Genomic DNA, 23,358 nt, shown 5'->3' on the forward strand with positions numbered 1-23,358 from the left:
GTTTCTTGAGGCAAATCAGTGTTCTGAATAAGAGAAATTGATGGTTTTGATCTAAGAAAATAGAACTGTTTTACAGAGTGGGTATGACTATCTCAATAACTGTGAAGGAATAGCTGTAGAGCAAAGGGCAAGATCCTCTCATCATTTGAAGTCTTTGGGGAATATCATTCTCACTTAGATGAGCTCTTTGGACAAGCTCTATAGCAAATTTGGGAATGAAAATAAAGGAAAATATTTTACTGCCAAGAAAAGGTCAGGATGTTTTATACAGTAGCAGTAAAGGATGCATTCTATGTTTCAAAGCACAATTATTTTTAGTTCAAGGTGTGATATGTCAGGTGCATATCATCTTTTCTCACTCTGACTGTTTTATTGTACCAGAAATAGACAAAGCATCTCTCCTGTTCTCCTGATTACTGGCAGGCTTTATTTCATTTGACTTCAGCAGTATTCACTCTATTTTGGTTCTTTTCGGCGACCAAACATGCACATCATAATGACACGACTTTGGGGGTTTTACTTGATGTAGCCAATCAACCCCTTTTCAGCTTCCTTGGTATTTCATGTATTTTGAATATATCACTCAGAAATAAAATTAAGTGATAAATGAAGACAAATGATACCACTCTACATACATTACCATGCTATAAATTGTTATACTGTACCTTGAACACCTGCTTGCAAATCTAACAGACTGATAAAACAATATGGAATGCAAAAGACATTTGTATTCCACAAGAAAAATAAATATGAATGCTAGCTGTAATAAGAGTGAGCTGTTGGGGTTTTTAAATTGTGTTTATGTACTGTAACAGATCCTCTACATTGCAGGAAAGCAGCTTTTGACTTAGAATTGTTCATATTCTGTTATAATTTTCATGGTTTTCACTGTTTTACCATAGTAAATAATTAACAAAAAATAATGGAGCAGGAGGAAGGATTGTTCTAGTTAATCTGAAGACAATGTTTTGTTTTGGAGAAAGAAAACTAGTGGAGCAGCTATCTTTAGATCTGAATTCAACTAATAGGAAAGAGCCAGTTGAGACTTGAATGTAGAAGGTATTTTCAGTGCATGTCATCACAAAAGACCAGAGAACAGCCTTCCAAGAACAGAAAAAGGGTGAGAAAAACATTGAGAGAAAACTGGGCTTCCAATAAACAGACTTCGGTATAAATTCAGGTTTGGAATGCAATCTAAGGAAGATACTGCAGTATAATTAAAATCTAAAACAGAGTCTTTAGATTGCAACACTAGCCAGGTGTCAGAGAAAGAAAGACTGAGAGAGACTTCTGCAGCAGAAAGGAACTCCAGGATGCTGGAAACTGGTACATGTCTAGGAATAATTTTGCAAAATAATAGAATAAATTTATAAAGATAAGTTTAGAAAGAGTAGGGAGCAAAACTACTTAAAACTAGCAAGACACGTAAAACGCACCAAAGGATAAGTTCTCTAAGTGCACCAGAAATAAGAAAAATTCAGTGCTTATGGCTAAGCAGAGCTTAGAACTGTGCTCAAAGTCTGCATGAGCATGCATTCCTATACACATATTAGTACAGGGACCAAGTTTTTTCACTAGTCAGTTGGAAGACTTTCAGATGAAAATCTCAGAGGGGATTTGAAGCTGTAGTCTTCTTTCTGTTATAGACCTAGCAGTTTAGTGAGGATATTAAATAAAAGATTTTTAAAACTGAGACAAATTAGAGAAGGATGAAGGGAGGAGTGGTTTTCCCAAACAGTGAAACAATACCTCAGACTATATGATTTAATAATTCATGCATTTAAAAAGTGGCATAAGGTATAACTGAGGAATACTAAAGTGTAAAAGGTGATATGAATGCAAACACTTAAAATTATCTGCATCTGTCACATTAAGATTGCAGTTTGTCAGGGCAATTGGTGCGGGAGAGGATCTAAAATCTCATTTTCTCATTTCATCACAAAAAAACCTTTATCTTCCACATATCCATAATACTCATAACACTGCTGTGACTCTTGGGGATGGTTCTGTGCAGAGCCAGGAGTTGGATTCAGTGATGCTTGTGGGTCCCTTCCAACCCAGTGTATTCTGTGATTCTGTGATTCTGTGATTATCCATGTAACTGCCTAATTTTATTCTGAACCTTGCCAGATATTGTTGCTTTTTCATTGACTCTGGTTATATTTATCTTTGAATTTTCTTGGTTTTGGTAATGTCATTGGAAGTAAAGCACAGATCCAAATATGAACTGTTGAAGCTCTATGTTTCAGGTTGCAGTGCCCTGCTATGTGATATTAGGGTCCAACTGCATATTATACAATTGGGATTTAATGTCATAATTCACTTACAGATTGGTTTAAAGATAAGGAGAAAAATGTTGTGGATCTTGTTCCACTTCCTTTCAGAAAACAGAACTAGCATTCACAACTTACAGTTTTGCTGTTGTGGGGGTTTTTTATGCAGGGTATTTTTTCCCTGCAGTTAGAGGCACAAATCAGCAATATTCTTAAATCTAGTCAATTGTTGCAAAAAATATCTTGAATTTCGCAGGTGATTCATATGACTGAGCCAATCATTTGTTGTATGGCCTAACTCAGAGAGTAAAACTCTAGCAAATTTTGCCTCTGTGATGAGTAGAACTGAATTAAAGATGAGTAGGAATAAGTAAAACAGTCCTCTCAACATGGGTAAAAATTAATTTAATTCTAGTTGATTTATATTAATTTTATTCACTGTGTGAAGGTACTCTGAAGCTGCTATGACATTTGAGGTCAATGCTGGTAAACAACTTGTTATACTGAGTACAGCAAAGCTGTCATCAAAACTTTAAGGTTTAAAATATTTCTATTTATATGGATAAAACAGGATTGGTAAAGGATTTTTTTAATGACCAGGAGAAATAATAACAAAATACTAATAGATAAGCTACAAAAGTAATGCTAACTCTGCAAAAGTAATGCTAATTCCATAGAGTGTGTTCTAAATTCTTGGAAGGAAGAAGTTGCCCAGAAACCTGGTTGAGGTTGTTGGGAGGTCTCCCTGCTCTCCCAAGTCTTCCCTACACATTTGGTTCCAGGTGTAGTGCTAGCAGCAGCTTGCATGTTCAAACCCCTCTGCCTGTTCCATCTCAAAGCTTTCAGGTCCAGCTTTTGCTCATCTTTCCCTCAGGGAAGGCTCATGCTGCTCGAAGGTGAGACCACCTGCAGAGGGGAGTGGCAGGATTGGGCAGCTGATGGCCTCATCCATTGCAGCCCAGCCTCATCCTGTGAAAAGAGCAAACCCTCAGAAAACGTGTCACCCTGCAGAGTTTGCATTGCTACTCACCCCACTTGAAAGGAGTCAGGGATTTCATGTGATATAAACAGGGCTTCCCCATATAAGCAGGAGAAACAGCTTCAAAGTTAAATCCACTGATCATTACAAAAGCTCTCAGTATTGCTGTTCCGACTTTAAGATATATTCATAGACTGAGTCACTTCACTTTGATCTCATCTGTATTATTTCTATTACCTACAGCAGACCTAGGTCAGCCTTTCAGTTGACAGAACTATTGAACTCTCTTTCACAAGCCCACAAATTTTACTGAGTAATTAAGGTTTGATTCTGTGAGCTGAAATAAATGAAAATTTTCTTTTCATATAATAGCTGTAATGAGAATCCTGCTGTGCAGAGCACTATAAGGAGAGCAGACTTCTGACAGCATCTATGTTCGAGGCAAATCTCTTTCTAAAGAGGAAACAAGATTAGATGAAGCTCTGCTGGAAGTCCTTTTATTTGCCATGATGCCAAACATCAAACTACAAAATCATTTTAGTCTCATGATTAACTTTTGCAAGAGATATACTGCTTTCCACCGAGCTGTTTTTAAGTCAGTGGGGGAAAAGAGAGATGACTATAAGCAGAGAAGGAGATGAAGAGAATTAAAAGAAATTTGATGAGGTGTAAACAAAGTAGCAGCTTGAGCTGGAGGGTGAACTGCAAATTGCAAGATGGTAGTGAGAAAAAGAACAGTTTGCAAAATCAGCTTAAAAACTGTTAAGCATCAAAGCACGACAGGACATTTTTAAAGCTTACTTAAGCAATAAGCTCAAATAGTGTTTAAGTCAAGACAACAAACAAAAATGTTTCAACCATAAAGTACAATACAGTTGCTTCCTGAGATTCACCTCACACTTCTTCACTGCTTCAGGGTCAACTCTAACATAGATATTCCATAGTACTCTTGTGTTGAAATATGTAAAACTGAAGCTTGTATATTTTAAATGCCTTTACCTAGATTTTGAGTTATTTGTTTATTGGAAACAAATTGCTTTACAATTGATTTTACTCATTTGTAAATTGATTTGTAAATTGTAAATTGCAAATTGATTTTACTCTGTTGCAAATGTGTGGGGTTTTTTTTTTTTTTTTGGGTTTTTCTTTTTCTTTTTTTTTTTTTTTTGACAGAACATTAATTGTCATAGATTAAATAGATTATTTTTCTTGGTTTATGTAGCTGAGCTATTAAATATTAATTACGACTGCTAAAGTAAAACAACATTTGAGTTTGGCTAGACTGGCACAGAAAATGCAACTATTTTTGAAGATGAAAAGTATTTTCTACTTCTGTATAAATAAAACTATTTTCTCCAAGTAAGTGTCAGTATAGAACAGCACACCATCCTAAAATTTACTCTTTTTTCTCTTTGCTGCAGAATGGTTGACATCATTGTATGCTAATATCTTCCTATTTATTAAAAAAAACAACCCAGCATACAAAGATTCTTATACGTACAGTCATTCTTTTGTGTAACATGTGGCATTTTAGAAGTGACCAAATATGCACAAGTTTTGATCCAAAGTGCTTGATTTTGAAATCAGCTGCATATTCCACCCATACTGACATAGGAGCGATAAACTATTTCCCACTGGAGAAAAAAGAAACTGCAGGGTCAAGGATGTCTTTAAAGTGCAGTGGATTTGAACTTCTTTGAATGTTTAACTTGAAAATCTGGAAAAAGAGCAAGCATTGGTACCAGATAGAGGGAACCCTCTTAAGGAATGGAGTATGTGTGATGTCTGTAAAGAGCAGAAACTACACAACTGTCACATTTCTGATGTTTCAGCACACCAACATTCAAAAGATTCAGTTTTATAGCATTTGAAAAGGCTCACATGGATACACAAAACTACAGTTGAATAGATAATCTCATTTAAACATGAAAAATGTCCAATTTGTGTTCAAATGTGTGCCCTGTTTCAAAGATGTTACTTGCCTTTTCCAAAAGAAACCTCATACAATCATCTATTGTAAGTGGGCCATAATCTTTCTAATGTGTGCCAGCTCCATAAACATCAGAAGAAACTTGGCAAAATATTCAGGTTCCTCTTCAACATCTCATCTCAATCTTTAGCTATAAACTACTATGTGATTTTTTATTATTATTTTTCCAGAAACTGGGGAGTGAGCCAACTTTTAAAAAGATATTGTATATTTTCAAATTACATATAACAGAAACTATTGCAGAAATACAGGCTTTAAACTTTAATTAAGCAATTAAATAGCAATATATATTAAAAAAAATTAAAAGAGACAAGAAAAATATCCGAAATTCTACATATGAGACTGAAAATAGTGTCAAAGTAACCCCTTTAGTTTCTTCACCTGAATCTTTTTATACAGGAATTTAATAAAAAATTTTAGCATATCCATGGAAGGAAAATGTATATAAAAGATTGTAAAACCCACCATTAAGATTTTAAAGCTCTTTGTAACTCACTAAAAATTAATCATAATTGATATTTTTCACATTTCCTGATTATTTTATCTTCACAAGATATGGTAAATATTTTTCATTTATTGTCTATTGTTCTCACTCTTTCATATTTACAATATATAGAATAATATATTGAATATTAAGGATGCTTTGGATAATAAATACACTGGTGTATAAATGAACATGTGGAGTAAAGTACATTAAAACCATGAAGGCAATGTAATTCAAAAATATAATACAAATTGTACATAGTTTAAAGCCCAGGGAATTTAGAGATGACATGATTTGCAGAACAATTTTTTTACACAATAAATTACCAGTTGAATTGGAAATAATATGTTTTTCTTGTGAATTTTCTTCCTTAGTGCAAAGATCTGGATAAGTCAGAAGGTTGTTTAGTGATAAGTCATGTGAGTCCAACTCAGAGAAGATGTCACAATTTCCACAGGAGAAGAGCAAAAATGAAGAAGATGAAAGATTTGCAAAAGACCTCCAGCAGCTCTTTTCCTTTAAACTGTGCCAAGAAGAGCAGTAGTGATGGTCCTGCCCATAAGTCACAAACCCAGGACAGTCAGATGTAACCCGTAGTAACTTCTGCTAAGTGGTTACTCCTATGTCATAGAACTTACAGCTATGTCCAATAGCACTGGCAATTCATGAGAAAACTTAAAGGGTTGCAAGAGCTTCAACTCCATGTCCCGTCTTACAGATGGCACAATAGAGGCTCATCTCTGCATCTTCCTCAAAGATATCAGTCTTCCTACCTTGGACCCTAAACTTTTCCCTTTTTTCTTTCCCTTTTTTCTCTACCACCATCTCAGCCTGTCCTTCTAATTGCAGACTCTCTCCCAATTACTAGCTTCATAATTCATGCCTCCCGTTATATTGTTTTTGATGGGACTCACAGGCAAGGGAGAAAATACAGAATTCAGTTCTTGACACTTCCGAGAACTTCTCAAGATGTGCATACCTATTTTATTTCCCAGTTTGAGGCAATGCTTCACTAGCCAAATTTAGGCAGTGCATTAACCTAGTGGGATGCTGAGGGGCTTGTGTTCCCTGCCAACATGATCCCATAACATTGTGCTGAAAACCATTCAAGATTTATTGAGAAAGAAAAGAGAGAAAAAGGTATGATTTCTTGGTCTAGCACTAAAGGCACTCAGCCTCGAGGAGGCAATTGTAACTGTAATTGCTGCTCACAGGGCTGCATTTTACTGAATAATTGAGATATAGACAGAGCTTTAGAAAAAAGGTCCAGAACTTCTTCCTCACAGAGAAGGCAGTGAAAAAGAAACACTTTTTCCTCTGTCTCTGTATACTCTGTAACATCAAATTTGTCCTTGTGCAGGAGCACAGCTCAGAGAATTTCACTACAACGTATATATTGATGATAGGGTGCTTTTGAGAGATATGTGGGTTGAATCTCTGATAGGTTTTTGATTGAACTGAACTCCTACTTCCAGACAAATTCTCTCAGATATTGCATATAAGATAGATGGTGGCACTTTGACACAGTTTTAGAAAAAATTAGCAACCACAGCTGCCTGAATGTGTTCAACAGTTTCAGTGCTCACCAGGCTGAGCTTCTTGAGATGCTTCAGCATAAGAATGACACATTTTAAAACTTTTTAAAACTTACACTAGCCTATATAGGAAATACAGATTGACTTTTTCAGTACTTATGCACAAACAGAGGTAACCTCAAGACATGAAGAGAAATTTAAAGTCTGATCCTGGATTCTTTGAGTAAGTTCTACCAAATTACACTTAATTCCTGGTTTGTATAAGTGAAAAACAGAGGTGCAAAAGTATTCAAGAGTCTAATATCTCTTAGGAAGTCTTATTTCCATTTGATTTGAATTGGAATTGTGGTATATTTAAGTAGGAGTAGGGGCTTAAAACTTTTGGAATTTGGTTATTTTATCCATGGTAGCACAATTTTGGAAGTGCAAATAACAAAACTTCTTTGTAAAATAGCAAAACTCCTTTGTAATTAACTACAGAAATTTGATAAATTCTGGCTTTAAATTCTTTCACAGGTACAGGATATGATGTGGAAAGGATGTTTCAAAAGCTGACAGATTAGTTTATTCATTCCAGGTACTGAGAACCAGTTGAATCTTTCTGCATCTTCCCAGGAAGTTTAGCATTTGAAGACCTCACACCAAAGCCCTGAATGCATTAACAAAGAAACCTTGGAGAGGAACATATTTTACCTATACCAAAAGACTGAACACTATTGAAGGTGGATCTTGTCTCCCAGATGGCTTTCTGAAAGGTAATTTAAGCTCTTTTTTGGGCTTCCTTTTGTGAAAACCAGTTACTTCAAATGTCTGTTGGTGTTTTCCCAGTGCTGAAGGTCCTGTGGACATTTGTGGTCTGGGAAGCACCAAACACTTCCTCTCCTCAGCACCTTGGGTGTGCAGCTCAGACAAGACTGAAACTGCTATTTAGCAATGAATTAGAGATATGATTCAGAACAAAATGAGGAGCAGATGAGTAAGTATATGCCAATTTTTCATAGCCTTTTTTTCTGAGAGTCACACTTCCAAGTGTCAAGTGGATGAAATCATACATTGCTTTGAATCAAAGGGTCAAGTATTCCAACATGGGTTTGTCTTTGGAATTAATTTTGTGTAATACATGCTCTTTTCCCCTCCCCTTTTTCTAGCACTCTAGTTCCTGAAATATATATGATGATGCATGCAGCACAAATAACTGGTTACCATAGGAACAACTGTAATAGTGATCCCAAAGCAGTGTTGGCCTTTTTTCAGGATTTTCTTTTTCCCCTTAATACCATACTTTGTACGTACATAAAGATCCTAACCCTTTTTAATTTGCAAATCATTCTGGAAAAATGCTCCTATTTAATGTGATTTGACTATAAATTGAAAAAAAGATCAGTGTGCTTGCAGCAATTCTTTTGGCCTTCTGCATTTTTTTTACTGATAAAGAGATGAACATTAAAGGACTTTAGTATCCATGATGTTGTAAATGACAACCTTATGGTAAGCTTTAATACTTTAAACATTGCTGTGATAGTATTACTAAAGTAACCAAAACATTTATTATATTTTTCACTTTTTTTTACCTGTCAAAAGTTACCCTTTTACCACATCCTGGCATAAAAGTATGAGAAAACATGTGAGCATGAAACAAGCAAAATGGTTAAAAAAGGTAAATTATGATTCTTCTAAATGTTAATGGTATTACCTGTTATATCTACCTCTGCACAGATCATCAGGGTCATAAATTTGGTTTCAGACATGTACTAAACTTTTGCCACAACCCTATGGAGAGGTTTTTGGGGAAGCAATCAAGGATCAGTCTGCCTCCTCCTCTTAGTGTTCCCAGGGAAATTGAGGGAGTCCTGATTTACAACAGCATTCAAATTTATTGAGTATTGGTGAAAGATCTATGATTCTGTTGAGAAAGGGGGTGATAGAGCAGCTTGGTGGTCACTGGGCATCTGGTCAAGGTCAACCCATCACAAGCAATCATTAACTTCATCTTCACTTTGGAGATGAACGAATAGGAGAAACACAGTAAATGCCTCACAGGGATTGGATTTGGAGAGAAAGAATTTCAGTTAAAAACAAATAAAAGCTTTTTTCTTTCATCATGTATATAACAGTGTTCAGCCTAAAAAAAAAATTTAAAATGCATTAGGAGAAGCTGTAAAATAGCCATGGATAGAGAACGTGAGGTACATGTGATTGGAGAGTTCTGTCTGCATTGCTGTCTTTGAATGCAGAAATTCTGCCTCCCATGTTTTGCCAGAATGCTGGGATGCAGGGATACATCCACACTGCAGCCACAGGAATCTACATGGAGTTTTAAGTGGTTATGAGAGTGCTGTTTGCAGCAGATCTGGGCAGCTTGACATGAACTCTATACTGCAGTCACCAAAATACCTGAAGCAGTAATATACAAGTTTGGAACAATTGTGATTTTCTGACAAAAAACACATTTTAGGGAAAATCCATACATCAAATCTATCCCAAAACATTTTTCTCCCATATAAAAAAGATTAGAGATATTATTCTGCCTCTGTAGTTTAAGAAAATGGTCACTGTTACAAATTTTGCCTTTCAGAATGGAAGGCTTTTCGCACCCTGTAGAAAAACTGCATCACCTGAAAAATAAATCATAATAAATGGGGGCCTCTGTTCCTTTCTGAAGAGATACCTTAGATATCTTGTAGGTGATTGTGAAATTTATTGAGGCTTTGCCATCCACAGAAAAAGCTACTGTAAATTTCTTGTTATCGCAGGCTCTTGGTGTTTTTTCCCATGCTAACTATTTAATTTGGTTGCAAAGCAGATTCATATAATCTTTTTTTTTTTTTCTATTTGACATATAGAATTTAATTATAGTAAACATTTGACACTAATAAGATGGTAGCTTTAGAGGACCTGATGTAATTTATTAGATTTAGACATTTAACTGCAGTGCAGTTAGTGTGTAACCATGTTTAGGGGTATAAATTCTATAAACCAGCAATTAATTTACATATACTTACTGCTTCATTAATTTACATGTCTGGATACCTAAAATTGTAAGGTGTAATATGTATTTTATTAGTCAATAAAGAGGAAAAATACTGTCATGGAAGAGAGACTAGAACTTGCAAAATTCCCAAAACATTCAAGGACAAAAACCCCACAGATGCTTTTTCCACTATTTCTTTAGAGGATTTGCACTCTGCCCTTAGAGGATGTTTCTCATGGCACAAAGGTGGATATACTGTTTGGGTGGGGTTGTTAAAGGCTGTGAGGTTTCTGCTGTTTCCTCACACCATCAAGTCTGTTTCTATCTCCCCCAGCACATCTGCACACGGGGTTTTCCTAACCCAGGGCATCACAGTGATCCAGGTATTTAAGTTACCATTTCAGAAAAAAAGTTATGGAAAGCTGTGCCTAATTAGGAGCCTCTAGCAGCAGGAGGGGAAATGACAAGTAGGGAGGTTGTGCAGAGCAGAAGCCATTTGTGCAGGGTGGTAAAACAATGAACTGCAGAGTGCCATCAGAATCTGAACTAGCACCCTGGCTAACCCTGCTCAAAAATTATCTCAGTGCAGGAAATTCACAATATTAACTATGTTAACTTTTGTTTACTGTAGAAGGACTGTTTCTGCTGTTTCCTGGTAACACTGAATCACTTCGATGAATAATAGGAAAAATGTAAATAAGATATTCTCTTAGTTATATTGCAAAAGCTGAGCTATTTTTTTTTCCCCAAGAAGAAATTTTCCACAAAATATTCTTTTTGTTAGAAAATTATAATTACTGCTGATGATTTTTTTTTTCAGGAAACAAACAACTTTTTTAATTTGAGAAGTAAAATATTTAATAACAAAGAAAATAATGTTTTGACTGTGATAAAATAGATATTTAATTTTTCAAATTTATTTTTTTTTATTTGAAAATGAAATTGTCAGTAATATATAAACTTCATCAAGTTCAACAAGGCCAAGTGAATGTTCTTCACCTGGATGAGGACAAAACAGCATGGGAGAAGGGTTCAGTGAGACCTTATTTTGGCTTTTTAATTCTTAAAGGGGCTTATGAGAAAGGAGAGATATTTTAGTAGAGCCTTTAGCCATAGGGCAAGAGGTAATGGTTTTAGCCTAAAGAGGTGGTAGATGCTCCATTTTTGAAAGCATTCAAGGCCAGGTTTAGCAGGGTTCTGAGCAACCATATTTAGTTGATGCCATTTCTTATGGCAGGGGAGGTTTGATTGGATGACCTTTAAATGTCCCTCCCAAACCAAAACACTGTAGGAAAAATAAAAATAAAAAAATGTTAACACCACCATTGTTCTTGACTTACTAGATTTAAAGTGGTCTCAGTATTTTTTCTAAGTATCTTTTATTTTAATTTCTATTTTGTGATGTGTAAGTCAATCAGCATAAAGAAAAAGAGAAAAGTAGAAGAGTATAGAATTCACATAGCAACAGGGATGGATTTTAATAGACCAGATTATGAAGTAGATGGGGGTGTGTGTTCATGTTGGTGGAGAACTGCAATTATTTTTAATTTGCAATGAAAAGCCAAGAATTTTCAAAGAGAGGAAAAAATAGACAAGCAAGATATAAAAGGAACTGAAAATGAGAGTAATAGATTAAAAAAACCTCATTTGTCCCTTCTGTCCTATGCATACAGTTAACACAGATTTCCTTCCTTTAGGTTTAATGCAGTGCTAATGGCTTCAGTATCTTCTTAGACAGTCATACTTTAATACTGATTCCTAAGAAGTCTTATGTTGTAGTAACCATCTAGAGAATAAAAAAGCTTGCTTGGGAACCATCTGTGCTTAAAAACAAAATGTTGAACACAGTTATTTGGAAGTAGAGTTAGTGGGACTGGGAAATAAACTAATTTCAGTACCCCTTTTAAATAATATATTTGAGGATGCCAGTGCAGAGATGGAGTCTGTGTTCTGAACCCACTATAGCCTCCAAAATACAGGCAAACTCAAGCTTTATTTTCTTAAGAGCATATGTGATGCTGATTAGCATTTGATTTATGTGTCTTCTGTGTTTATTTGTTTATAAAAATGCCCTGCCTCGTCACAATAATCCAAATCCTATGTTGTAGCAGTTTCTATAGCAACTATGCATTTATTATTGAATAAAGAAAGAATTATGTAAACCAAAGCCATAAACCATACATAAATTATCAATGCATAAATTCCTACTGTCCTGGTTTCTCAGTCCAATTCTCTACAGTTTGAATATAAGCGAGTATAAAATATGAGAAAATGAAAAGCAGAAAGTTTCCCTCAACCTTTTATTCAGTAACATTATTGAGACAACTATCTGTCTAGAAATTATGATGATGTCTGATTCAAGTAACTCAGGAATCATGAGTCATTCTCTTAAAGTCATGAGCCTGGTTTTTAAAATCTTGAAATTAAAAAAGAACACTAACCCTATGAAAATGACACCACCACTCTTCCTCCCTCCCCCACATCCCCCCTCCCCCAATTTTTATTTAATTTGATTGTGGAAGCATGTTATCAATTTTGAAGCATTTTTTGAAACTTAGTTTAGCTACTAAGACTATATTTTAAGGATGGAAACTTAGATTCTGAAAGAATTTTTTTATTCTAATAATGTGTCTTACCTGCTGATATACAGCAGTTCCAGTAACAGTTCTATTAAATACTCAGAGATGTACTCAAAGATATAATAATCCTCTTTAACTAGTTCTCTCTGTTGATTTCCATTATTTGGATCTATCAGTGCAAAGAAACAGCCAAAATTTCATTGGCAGCCAGTGTAGTTGAAATTCAGGAACTCTATCCAAGATTACAGCCTTTATTTTCCAGATGCCAGCTGAGAGCTAAAATCTCGGAATATTTCATGAGAAAGAGAGAAAGAGAGAAAAGAAAGAAAGAAAGAAAGAAAGAAAGAAAGAAAGAAAGAAAGAAAGAAAGAAAGAAAGAAAGAAAGAAAGAAAGGAAAAAGCTCCAAATCCTACTGCAGTATTCAATTTTGAGAGTGAAAATGTTGAAATAAAACATTTTGACACTTTCTGGAATTAAATGTTTTGAAACTTCCATTTGAAAATATTTTAAATGTTGCTGCTATGAATCAGAAGAAAATTGTTCTGTTAGGGAAATTTTTGGCCAAAAATTGCAAATCCATTCCTAACAGCTGCCAGACTTTCTGAGGCAGACCACAAGATCTGAGCTCAGGGATTCTCACCCATGTAGCTCTGCTGAGCATAAATTGTCAATAAAAGCCACAACTTATTGCTTATTATTTCAGGCTTCCCATGCACTTGCTTATTTAATCTTTGGCTTTGCCTGAGCAGTTTCAATCAAAAGTAGATCTTTCCAAATGAGCAACCACTTTCTAAATGTGTATAAAATCTATGCTGTTAATTTTAAAATGAAATCAAAAGAAAGTACCTAGGACAATAGGGTTTTCTCTATAAGTGCAGTGAATCTTCATTATCTATGTATGTAACTTTACTTCATAGAGTTATACAATTACCTTCACTTATGAAAGCAATGTATAACATATATTTATTATATTTACTATCAAAGTCTTTGATTAAGAAACACAAGTATCTGTTTATCACCATGGCTCATCTCATTATCTCAGTAGGGTATTTAGTATGTTTGTTTTAAAGCACTCCTGAAGCTTCCCAAAGACAGAAGGCTAAACAAAAATCCAGACATATGCCATAATTAAAACACAATATGCAATTAGAAATTTTGTGAAGCAAAGACTGTATTAGAACCTATTTCATGTTTTCTTTTTTATATTCAATTTCACACATTGTCAATTCAAGAAATTGATAAAAATTTCAATCCATCTCCAAATCTTCTTGGATTCTTAAGGGTTTAAATGAATCTTCAGTGTGTATATATATATAAATATATATATATATATATATATATTTATTTATTTATTTATTTATTTATTATGCAAATATTATATAAATACATACCTCTTTTGGATGACTTTGCAAGTCTTTCAAACTGGAGTTACTAGTAAAGTCTGAAGAAATATTATAATTATTTTAATTATATTATATTCTTAGAAAATAAGAATGACAATCAATGTTTCCAACAGATAAATAACTTCCATTCTACTCTCCTCTCAACACATACCTTGAAAATACTTTGTGGGCCAAACACTAAAGAAAAAAACTACTATTCTTTGTAGCTCAGTGAGTATGTTGGTTTGGGAATCCAAATAAAATGTGGTATCTCATAAAATATCCCTTCTTTTTAATCTTTATAATATCATGAGATAACAATAAAAGAGTACTAACTTGCTACAAAAGCAAAAGACATATTTCAATAAAATATGATAAAATATCTCTTAGGTTTCTAGGAGTATTATGATATGTTGTACAATTTTTGTACAGAAAATAGCCTTTAGGACCTATTGTGGACTTTGCTAAAAATGCATACCTTACTTTGCTGGTAATACAGAATGTAATGATATTTTTCTTAATATTTTTTAATGATAACATCACATCTTTATGCACCACACAGACTGTGTCAATACAATGGCATCCTTGAAATTGACAGTATTTCTATTTGCAAACTCAAAAGGCAGAATGGTATTCCTGTCATAGACAGAATAATGCCTTATCCCTTGTTCCTCATTGGCAGAAATTATAAAGGCATTTAAAAAGCATTGCTGTTTTTTCTTTTGTTGATTAATACTGAATACCCTAATTATCTGTGCAGTACTAATAATTTATTAATTGAAAAAGTGAAATGTGTAAGAGGTATATAGTAATCTAAGCATCTGACAGAACTTGGTCAATCAGAAGTTCAAAGCAGAAGTCAAAATACAGAAAATAATCTCTCAGTTAGCAGGCTATCAAGGCCACAGTCTACTTAATGTCATTAACAGATGTGATTCCAGTAGAAGAATAAGAGATGGATTTCTTACCTTTTTCTTCCAAACAGGTTCTGGTCAGGGGACAGAAATGCAGTGTGTGGCTGATGGTGATCCCGAATGGCATTGCAGGCACTTCCTCTTTGGAGTCATCCATGCTACCTGTAGATGTATGCATGTCCCAAAAATGGATCTTCAGATCATGTACTTTCTCTGGCTGGCTACCAAGACTGGGACCTGGCAACATGGCCATGTAGCCAACTCAATATGGAAAACATGAGCTTCAGAGCTCAACCAAATTCACTTTAATCCTGTCTTCTCCCTCCAGTATTTCCTCTCCCACTAAATCAAGAAGTGTGTTGCAGATTACAAACACCTAGAAACAAATGCAAGTTGCTCTTGCCTATGTGTGAACAACTTGGACTGCTGAAAACAGGAAGGAAGGCAGATAAGGAAATCTGTATAAAAGAGACTCACACAATCATGTAATGATTTGGGTTAAAAGTTACCTTAAACATCATCTAGTTCCAACACCCCTGCCATGAGCAGGGGCACTTTTCAATAGACCAGCCTTCTCTTGAACATTCCTAGGGAGGGAATTCCCTCCACTTTTCTGGGCAGCTTGTTTTAGTGCCTTATAGTAAACAATTACTTGCTATCACATCTGTATTTCTGGAATGACAGGGATATCCCAACAGCTAACTCTTTTGGAGGCCTATATGAACCTGAGGGGGAATGAGTGGCAAAAGCACCCGTTGTGACTAGCACAGAGGTTCCATGAATCCCTGGCATAGACTAACACAGGAGAAGGTATTTCAAGGACCAAAAAGGGTACCAGTGGACTTTTGGTATATCTGTCTTGGAGACAGAGAAAATGAAAGCATTTGTGTACTTCGCTCAGTCTCTCAGATCACCCTTCTGCTGTGTGGTTGCTGAGGGTCAAAGATCATAGGGTGCCAATCGCTGCCACACTCCAATAAAAAACATGACAATTGTGTCCTGGTTTTGGCTGGGATAGAGTTAATTTTCATCCTGGTTGCTAGTCCAGTGCTGTATTTTGGACTTAGGATGAGAATAATGCTGATAACACACTGATGTTTTGGTTGTTGCTGAGCAGTGTTTACACCAAGTCAAAGGCTTTTAAGCTTCTCCACCAGTTCACCAGCGAGGAGGCTGAGGGGCACAAGGAGCTGGGATGGGACGCAGCCAGGACAGCTGGACCCATCTGTACAAAGGGATATTCCACATCCTATGACATCATACTGAAAAATAAAACTCAAAGAAGTTGACTGGCTGGGCATTGGTCAGAGGGTGGTGAGCATTGTGCATCAACTGTTTTTTATAATGCTTTAGCATTGTTATTGCTTTCCTTTCCTTTTCTGTCCTATTACATTTTCTGTATCTGAACTAATGAGTTTTATCTTTTTTCCAGTTCTCTGCTCCATCCTGTTGTGGAGGACTGAACAAATGGCTGTATGGTTTTAGTTGCTCACCAGGTAAAATTACCACAATCTCCCTGTGTTCACATTGCATTTTGGTTGTATGTTTTAGTTTGTCTAGGAAGGATTGAAATTTATACTTCGTCATGGTCATGCCATCCACAGAAATGAACTTCCAGAATTTCCTTTCCCTACAAATTGTAAAGGTTCACATGTTCCCTTGTAGAAGGATTTCTTCAGCAATCTGCTCTGGATGCGCCACATTTGATAGGACAATGAGGGTGAGTGAGGGGGTGCTGCAGCTTTTCTCTCAGGTTTCATGCAAGGAGATGGTGATGATGAGAGGTCTTCAGGTCTCAGAATGAAACAGTGGCAGATGTGGCACCTAGAGCAGGGAGGTGGGCATCTTTCTTTGTAGAATGGAGAGTTACTGAGTTCTGACATGACTCTGTAGTGGTATGAATCAGCACAACAGACTCACTGCTGCTCTTATAAAATTAGTGGGTGCCTGCAAGTAAAGACATTTCAACATTACCAAGATATTGTCTTTCCCCATAACTAATCAGTTACAGAATTTCTGGGTTTTTCCTGGCATTTGAATTTCCTTAATGTTTTTATACACATTATAGTGTGTGTGCAGAGAAGGAAGACATTAATAACAGAAATAAAAGTTCAAAGTATCCTAGAACCAGAGAATAGATATGTCCTGAGGTAGAAGGAACCCCCAAGGATCATTGAAGTCCAACTCTGTTGCTGCACAGGACTGCCCCAAGAGCCACACCATGAGCCTGAGAGCATTGTCCAATTGCTTCTTGAGCCCTGAAAGGCTGATTCTGTGACCACTTCCCTGGGGAGCCTGTCCAGTGCCCAACCACCCTCTGGCTGAAGTAATGGTGTCTTCTCTGATCCAACAATAGGCTCTTTAAACATGCTTTCAATGGACCAGAATTCTGATAGTCAGTGAAACAAAACTGCTTCAAACTCTTCTGCCTCTGCCTCTGCCTCTGCCTCTCCCTTCTGTTTTGCCCTACCCTGCACTTTTCTTCAGCAGAAAATAGATTCAGACTTAACTCAGACTTTGGTTTTATATTAATTACTGAACACTCACACACAGATTAAAACTATTCTATGCTTGATACCAACTTACGTATCTGAACTACTAGTAAATGTCTTTGAGTCACCAAAGCCATTTAGTTCCAAGTTTCCTCATGCATAAATTCAAGTATTTTCAATAGTGGTAAAAATTCAGCATCACTGACATGATTTACTCTTTTGGATAGGATGGTGAAAACAGCTTAGTTTTCTTAGATATAGTTGATATTTCTTGTGTTACAGAATGAATATTAGTAAGAGGAAGGGTTCATGGTTTGAAGCGATTATATTTAAAGTATTCAAGATGGTTTCAATGAGAGCAAACAAGTGTGTTTTCTTCTTTGTTTACTTTATTTTTCACCTTGAGAGGAATAGAGAGGCTGAACATATGAATACCATCTGGGAGTAAAGCATTCAAATAACTCAGTGTTATGAAACATTCTGTATTTTTCTATGCATTCAATGATTCAAATCAATCTTTCTATTCCATTAATGGTTTTCTATATGACAGAACTGTAAGTTTCAATTTTATTAACAATGTCTGCTTATCTTAATAAAATATGCATAGATCAAACCTGGGTCTATTAAAAAAAGAGATTTCAGTGACTGACTACATTTATCAGCATTTTTAACATAAATTTTTATTTTTATTTTTATTTTTATTTTTATTTTTATTTTTATTTTTATTTATTTTTATTTTTATTTTTATTTTTATTTTTATTTTTATTTTTAGGCTGTAACTAGCCTCAAAATTGTTTGTGCAAGCTGCAATCCAGTGACCGTTTTCCTAATATGACTTACTACATTGAGCTGTGCAGAAGCTGAGAATAACCTATATGTACTATTTTACAGGTATTTTCATAATACTTTCAAAACAATCATGATTTCTATACATTGGCAACACTTCATCTCTGGTTTAATTTTCCTTAATTTTCCTTTGAAAGAAAAAAAAGTACTGTAAAAGTAAAATTAATTGTCACATTATGATGTTGTCATAATTTGAAAGACACCAACAAATTAAACAGAACCTAATCTTCCATATTTTTATAGTCAGTCCTTATGTCAGAGAAGCCACAGTGACTAGATGGCCAGGCTCAAAGAGTGATAGTGAGTGGAATTACATCCAGCTGGTAACCAGTCACCAGTGGTTTTTCCCAGGGCTCAGTGTTGGGAAAAGTCCTGTTTAATATCTCTATCGATCATCTGGACAAGGGTATCAAGAGCACCTAGCATTCCAAGCTAGGCAGAGTGCTGACCTGCTGGAGAGTGTGAGGGCTCTGGAAGCTGAACAGGTTGCATTGATGGGCTGAGGCAAATTTCATGAGCTTCAAAAGGTAAAGTACTGGTTGGGTCACAACAACCCCAGACAATGCACCAGATCTGGGGAAGAGTAGCTGGAAAGGTGCCTGGAGAAAAGCACCTGGGGATGTGATCAACAGTAAGCTGAAACATGAGCCAGGTGTGCCCAGGGGGTGAGGAAAGCCAATGGATCAGCAATGGTGTGGCAGCAGGACCAGGGCAGGGATTGTCCCCCTGTGCTCAGCACTTGTGAGGCCACACCTCAAATCCTGTGTCCAGTTTTGGGCCTTTCACTACAGGAAAGGCATTGAGGGGCTGGAGTGTGTCCAGAGAAGGGGAATGGAGCAGGGGGAGGGTCTGGAGCACGGGTCTGATGAGGAGAAGCTGAGGAAATTGGAGGTGTACAGCCTGGAGAAAAAAAAGCTCAGGAAGGACATTATTGTTCTCTCCAACTGCCTAAAAAGGTGTTGTGGTTGAGGGGCGTGTCAGTCTCTTCTTCAAGGTAATAAGTGAAGGACAAGAGGAAATGGCTTCAAGTTGCACCAGTTCCTAGCTCTACTTTCCAAAAGAATACATAAACCTGTGGCAGAAAGTAGTGAAATGTACATCACGTACTGTGAATATCCAAAATAGATCTATGTTTGAAGAGCATGAGTATATTGGACAGCAACCAATATGAGTTCAAGGTTGACGGTACAGGACTCCACAGTCATGGAGCTCAGTAGAATATTTCTGAGTTCCCTCATAAGACCTGAGAGTAATCTTTTCACCTTTGTGTAATGGACATAATTTGACATTTTCTGTACTTTTAATGTGCTTTTATCATGGCTAGGGCTGTATCTCATGCAATAGTATGCAAGTAGTGTGTTTGCATTAGGCATGTAAACAGCACTGTAATACAAAATCAGATGACTATTCATTACAAAATAAGCATGTTGAAAATATGCTTGATGTCTGAAGCTTAGACTTTGCTACAGTTCATATATTTTCCTAAATGTATTACTTTCTTTTAAAATGAAAAATTACTCCAGGAATACTTGTAAGTTTTCTGTCAGGTCAGATTGAAATCTGTGATTAGATAGATTTGCCTTCCAAGACTGCATTCTATTACAATAAGGAGTACAAATCACAAGGCTTTAAACTGTATCTGTTTTATTTGCATATAGAGTCTGAACCTTAAGCATGCTACCTTGACAGAATTCCTTTGAGGCATTTTAATCAACGCAAAATTAAAGCTAGTTATGGTAATTAAATCTTCTGAAAGTAAAAGGTGACTGGAATAGTACTCAGTTTTAGCACAAACCAAAAAAATAAAAAGAGAATGTACTAACATCTTCTTCATTAGTTTGGAATTAGTATAGTACCTTCTTAATGCCTTTGCTGAAACTTGAATTTTAAATGAAAGTTAGAATTTTCCTTTCATTGCCTGGTGTTGTTTTATTTAATTAGAATTAAATAAAAAAACATGGTTGTAAATACAGTGTCACTGTTTGTCTCTCTCTTTTTCACAGCTTTTTTCAACTTATAAAATATTACTCTCCTTCCATAAAACATTAAATATCTACATTGTGAGATTTCATGTGTGGTCCTTATGTTTAATCTTCAAGTAGTCTCAGCTAAATCAGGCATTGAGAGAATGGTCTTGTAGTGATGTTGTACTCTGATCCTGTTAATGCTGTGACCAGGCTCTTAGCAATCTTCATTGCAGCCTCTCTTGGTTGTCAGTTCTGTGTCATAAATTTGTAGATACAAAAAAACACCATTTAACTTTTCTCTGAGCAGATCTGTGTCTGCTGCTCTCCTGCTCCAGTACTGAGAGAAATACTAATAAATCTGCACTTCAGCACTCACTAAAACAGATCAATTTGGTAAGCACCAACATGGAAACAAATAGGCCCTTTATAGCTATTAATAAAGGAGAATAATTGCTGGCAGTAGTCACAGCATTTAATTTCACTGAAGTACTAGTTGGCTGTCCGCAAGGTGAGGATTTTCTGTGAGGTATTTTCAAGTGTCATGGCTCATGCTTTATAAATAGGCAAATTTTATTTTCAAATGATAAATAAATCAATAAATACACACACACCCCTCCAACAACATATTGGAATAATTTCTGGTTTACAACAGGCTGCATGCATATAAATAGAAATTTGGAAGCAAGTAAAGACTAACATTTTGAAACATGCACCCCAGTACCAGTCAATGACTGAATAGGTGTGTTTTTCCCTCATCTGAGAGGCAGGTGGGAGTTTGGGTAGGCTTTTTTCCCTTAAAAAAAAAAAAAAATTGTTAATCTGATAAGAACATAGTGTTTCATTGCAAGGAGTATAAAAATGAAACCATGAGACTCTAACTAGACAAATGAGAAACAGCTTGATGAGTCAGTAGCCCATATTGTGTGTCATGAAAATAAACATGTACCTTTATTCTCACTGAAGTTCGCTGCTGTCGTTGCAAAGATAACTGCTCCAGGCACTGCTCCTCTTCCTTACCAAAGACATAATCCCTGTTTCAATTACTTCAACATTGGAAGACCTCCTTCCTACACTGCCAAGCTATGCTATATCCAACTGTTCACATGGATATAGGAACCTGTGGGTACAACAGCTTGAAATGGGAGATAATCAAGGAATTTTTGGTTACTAAGCAGACAAACATAGCCAAATGCATGGTGATGATATCATCACCAAAATAGGACAAATGGATGTATTTGGGTGTTTTTTGCTGCTAAAGCTGAAATAATGACTTGGAGAGAAAAAACCCTGAAAACGAAACATGCTCACTGTTGAAGGGTTATGAAGAGCAAAAAATTGCCACAACTTCTGCATGTATGGTAACTTTAAAGTGGCAGCATATAACTTGGTGATTTGGGGTGCCAGAGTTTGTATACATGTTCCAGATGAGACTGAGATCCTCATTCACCTCCCTAATCCACACCTTCAATTTGTAAGTGTCCCAGTATTCTCATCCTATTTTGACTTAGAATTGCAAGATTTTTCTCTTTGTCTCCCCCAACCCCTCCCAAATTCTCCAGTATCAAGCACCCCCACAAACAAAGTACTTCCATTCCCTTTTAATCTTCAAAATCACAGGTTCAAATATAGTAAAAATAGACATATCATCTTTCATTTATCTGGAAGAATTTCTCACCAATGTTAGAAGCTACAGCAGCACTCAGGTGTAGGTCTCAAAGGGTCACCAAGAGAAATGTTCATGTCATAAGCATTGCTATCCTATTGTTAGGGTCTACAACTTATATTGTCTTTAATATATCCTATAAAGGAAACATATATACTGAGTTTCAGGTTTTCCTACTAGGAAGCTTATCAAAGGCACCTGAATTACCATTTAATATTATCTTTTGTTTTACGAAAGACAGATTTGTATCTACATGGGCTCCACTCAAGTGTGGTCAGAATTAAGCAGTGTTTGCTAATGTTTATGAAACTTCTAGGGAAATAAAGGTCAACAAGGTCAAATAGGATCCAGTCAAATGTGACTCAGACTATTGAGCTCACACGGACACTACTGTTGATTCAGGAGATGCTGGAAGCTTAGACCAATAAAGAAAAAGATTGAACATTGGAGGTTTTTCTCTTGGCAAGAAATGCTGTGGTACTACTGGCAAAATTACTGTATCTTAGAATTACTTCAAATGGCTCTCACTTAAATAGTAATCTGAAAGAGTATAAACTTTGGTTTCTTGCACCACTGAATCCAGTCCTAGAGGTTTGATTCAGTATATGTAAAAGATACAAGAGTTTCACAGATTTTAACAATATAGTGATTTTTGTGGTTGAAGTCATTGAAGCAGAAATCCAGATAACTTTATGTAAAAATAATCTTGCTCCCTAACAATAAAATATAAATTGAACTTTTTATAAATTCATGTGTGTGACAGAATTCCTTATCTAAACCATCAGAGAATTTTGGAGGCAATACATTAAAAATTCCCATGCTGTGTCAATTTTATATAGAAGCTCTTTTTATATCTGAAAGTACATAGGACTCTATTTATGAATAAAACATTTCAATTACTGGAAAAAATGAGTTATACGTTTTCTCTATTTGTTTAATTTGAATAATATGTTATTCAAGATGACAACCTGCAAAATCACAAATATTTTGTGTTATTCCATTTATTTAATGATTTTATTTATTGGTCTGAATTTATTTTATTTATTTATTGCTCTGAATAGTACTCATAGAATCTGATTCAGTTTTTATGTCTATGTCCAGCTTTTGATAGTCACATATTAGATGCTTATTATAGTAGTTGGAAAGGTTTCATGCCATTAGAAAAAATCATTACTTGTGTACTTCTGTGCAGTATACAAGTAAATATATATATATGTATAAAAGGCATTGCTGGCACCAAAATTTGTTATGATTTGGCCATCATATGCTCACTTAATAGGAA

The sequence above is a fragment of the Lonchura striata genome, chromosome 2 (genome assembly GCF_046129695.1).
Source record: "Lonchura striata isolate bLonStr1 chromosome 2, bLonStr1.mat, whole genome shotgun sequence".
In the NCBI taxonomy this organism is placed as follows: Eukaryota; Metazoa; Chordata; class Aves; order Passeriformes; family Estrildidae; genus Lonchura; species Lonchura striata.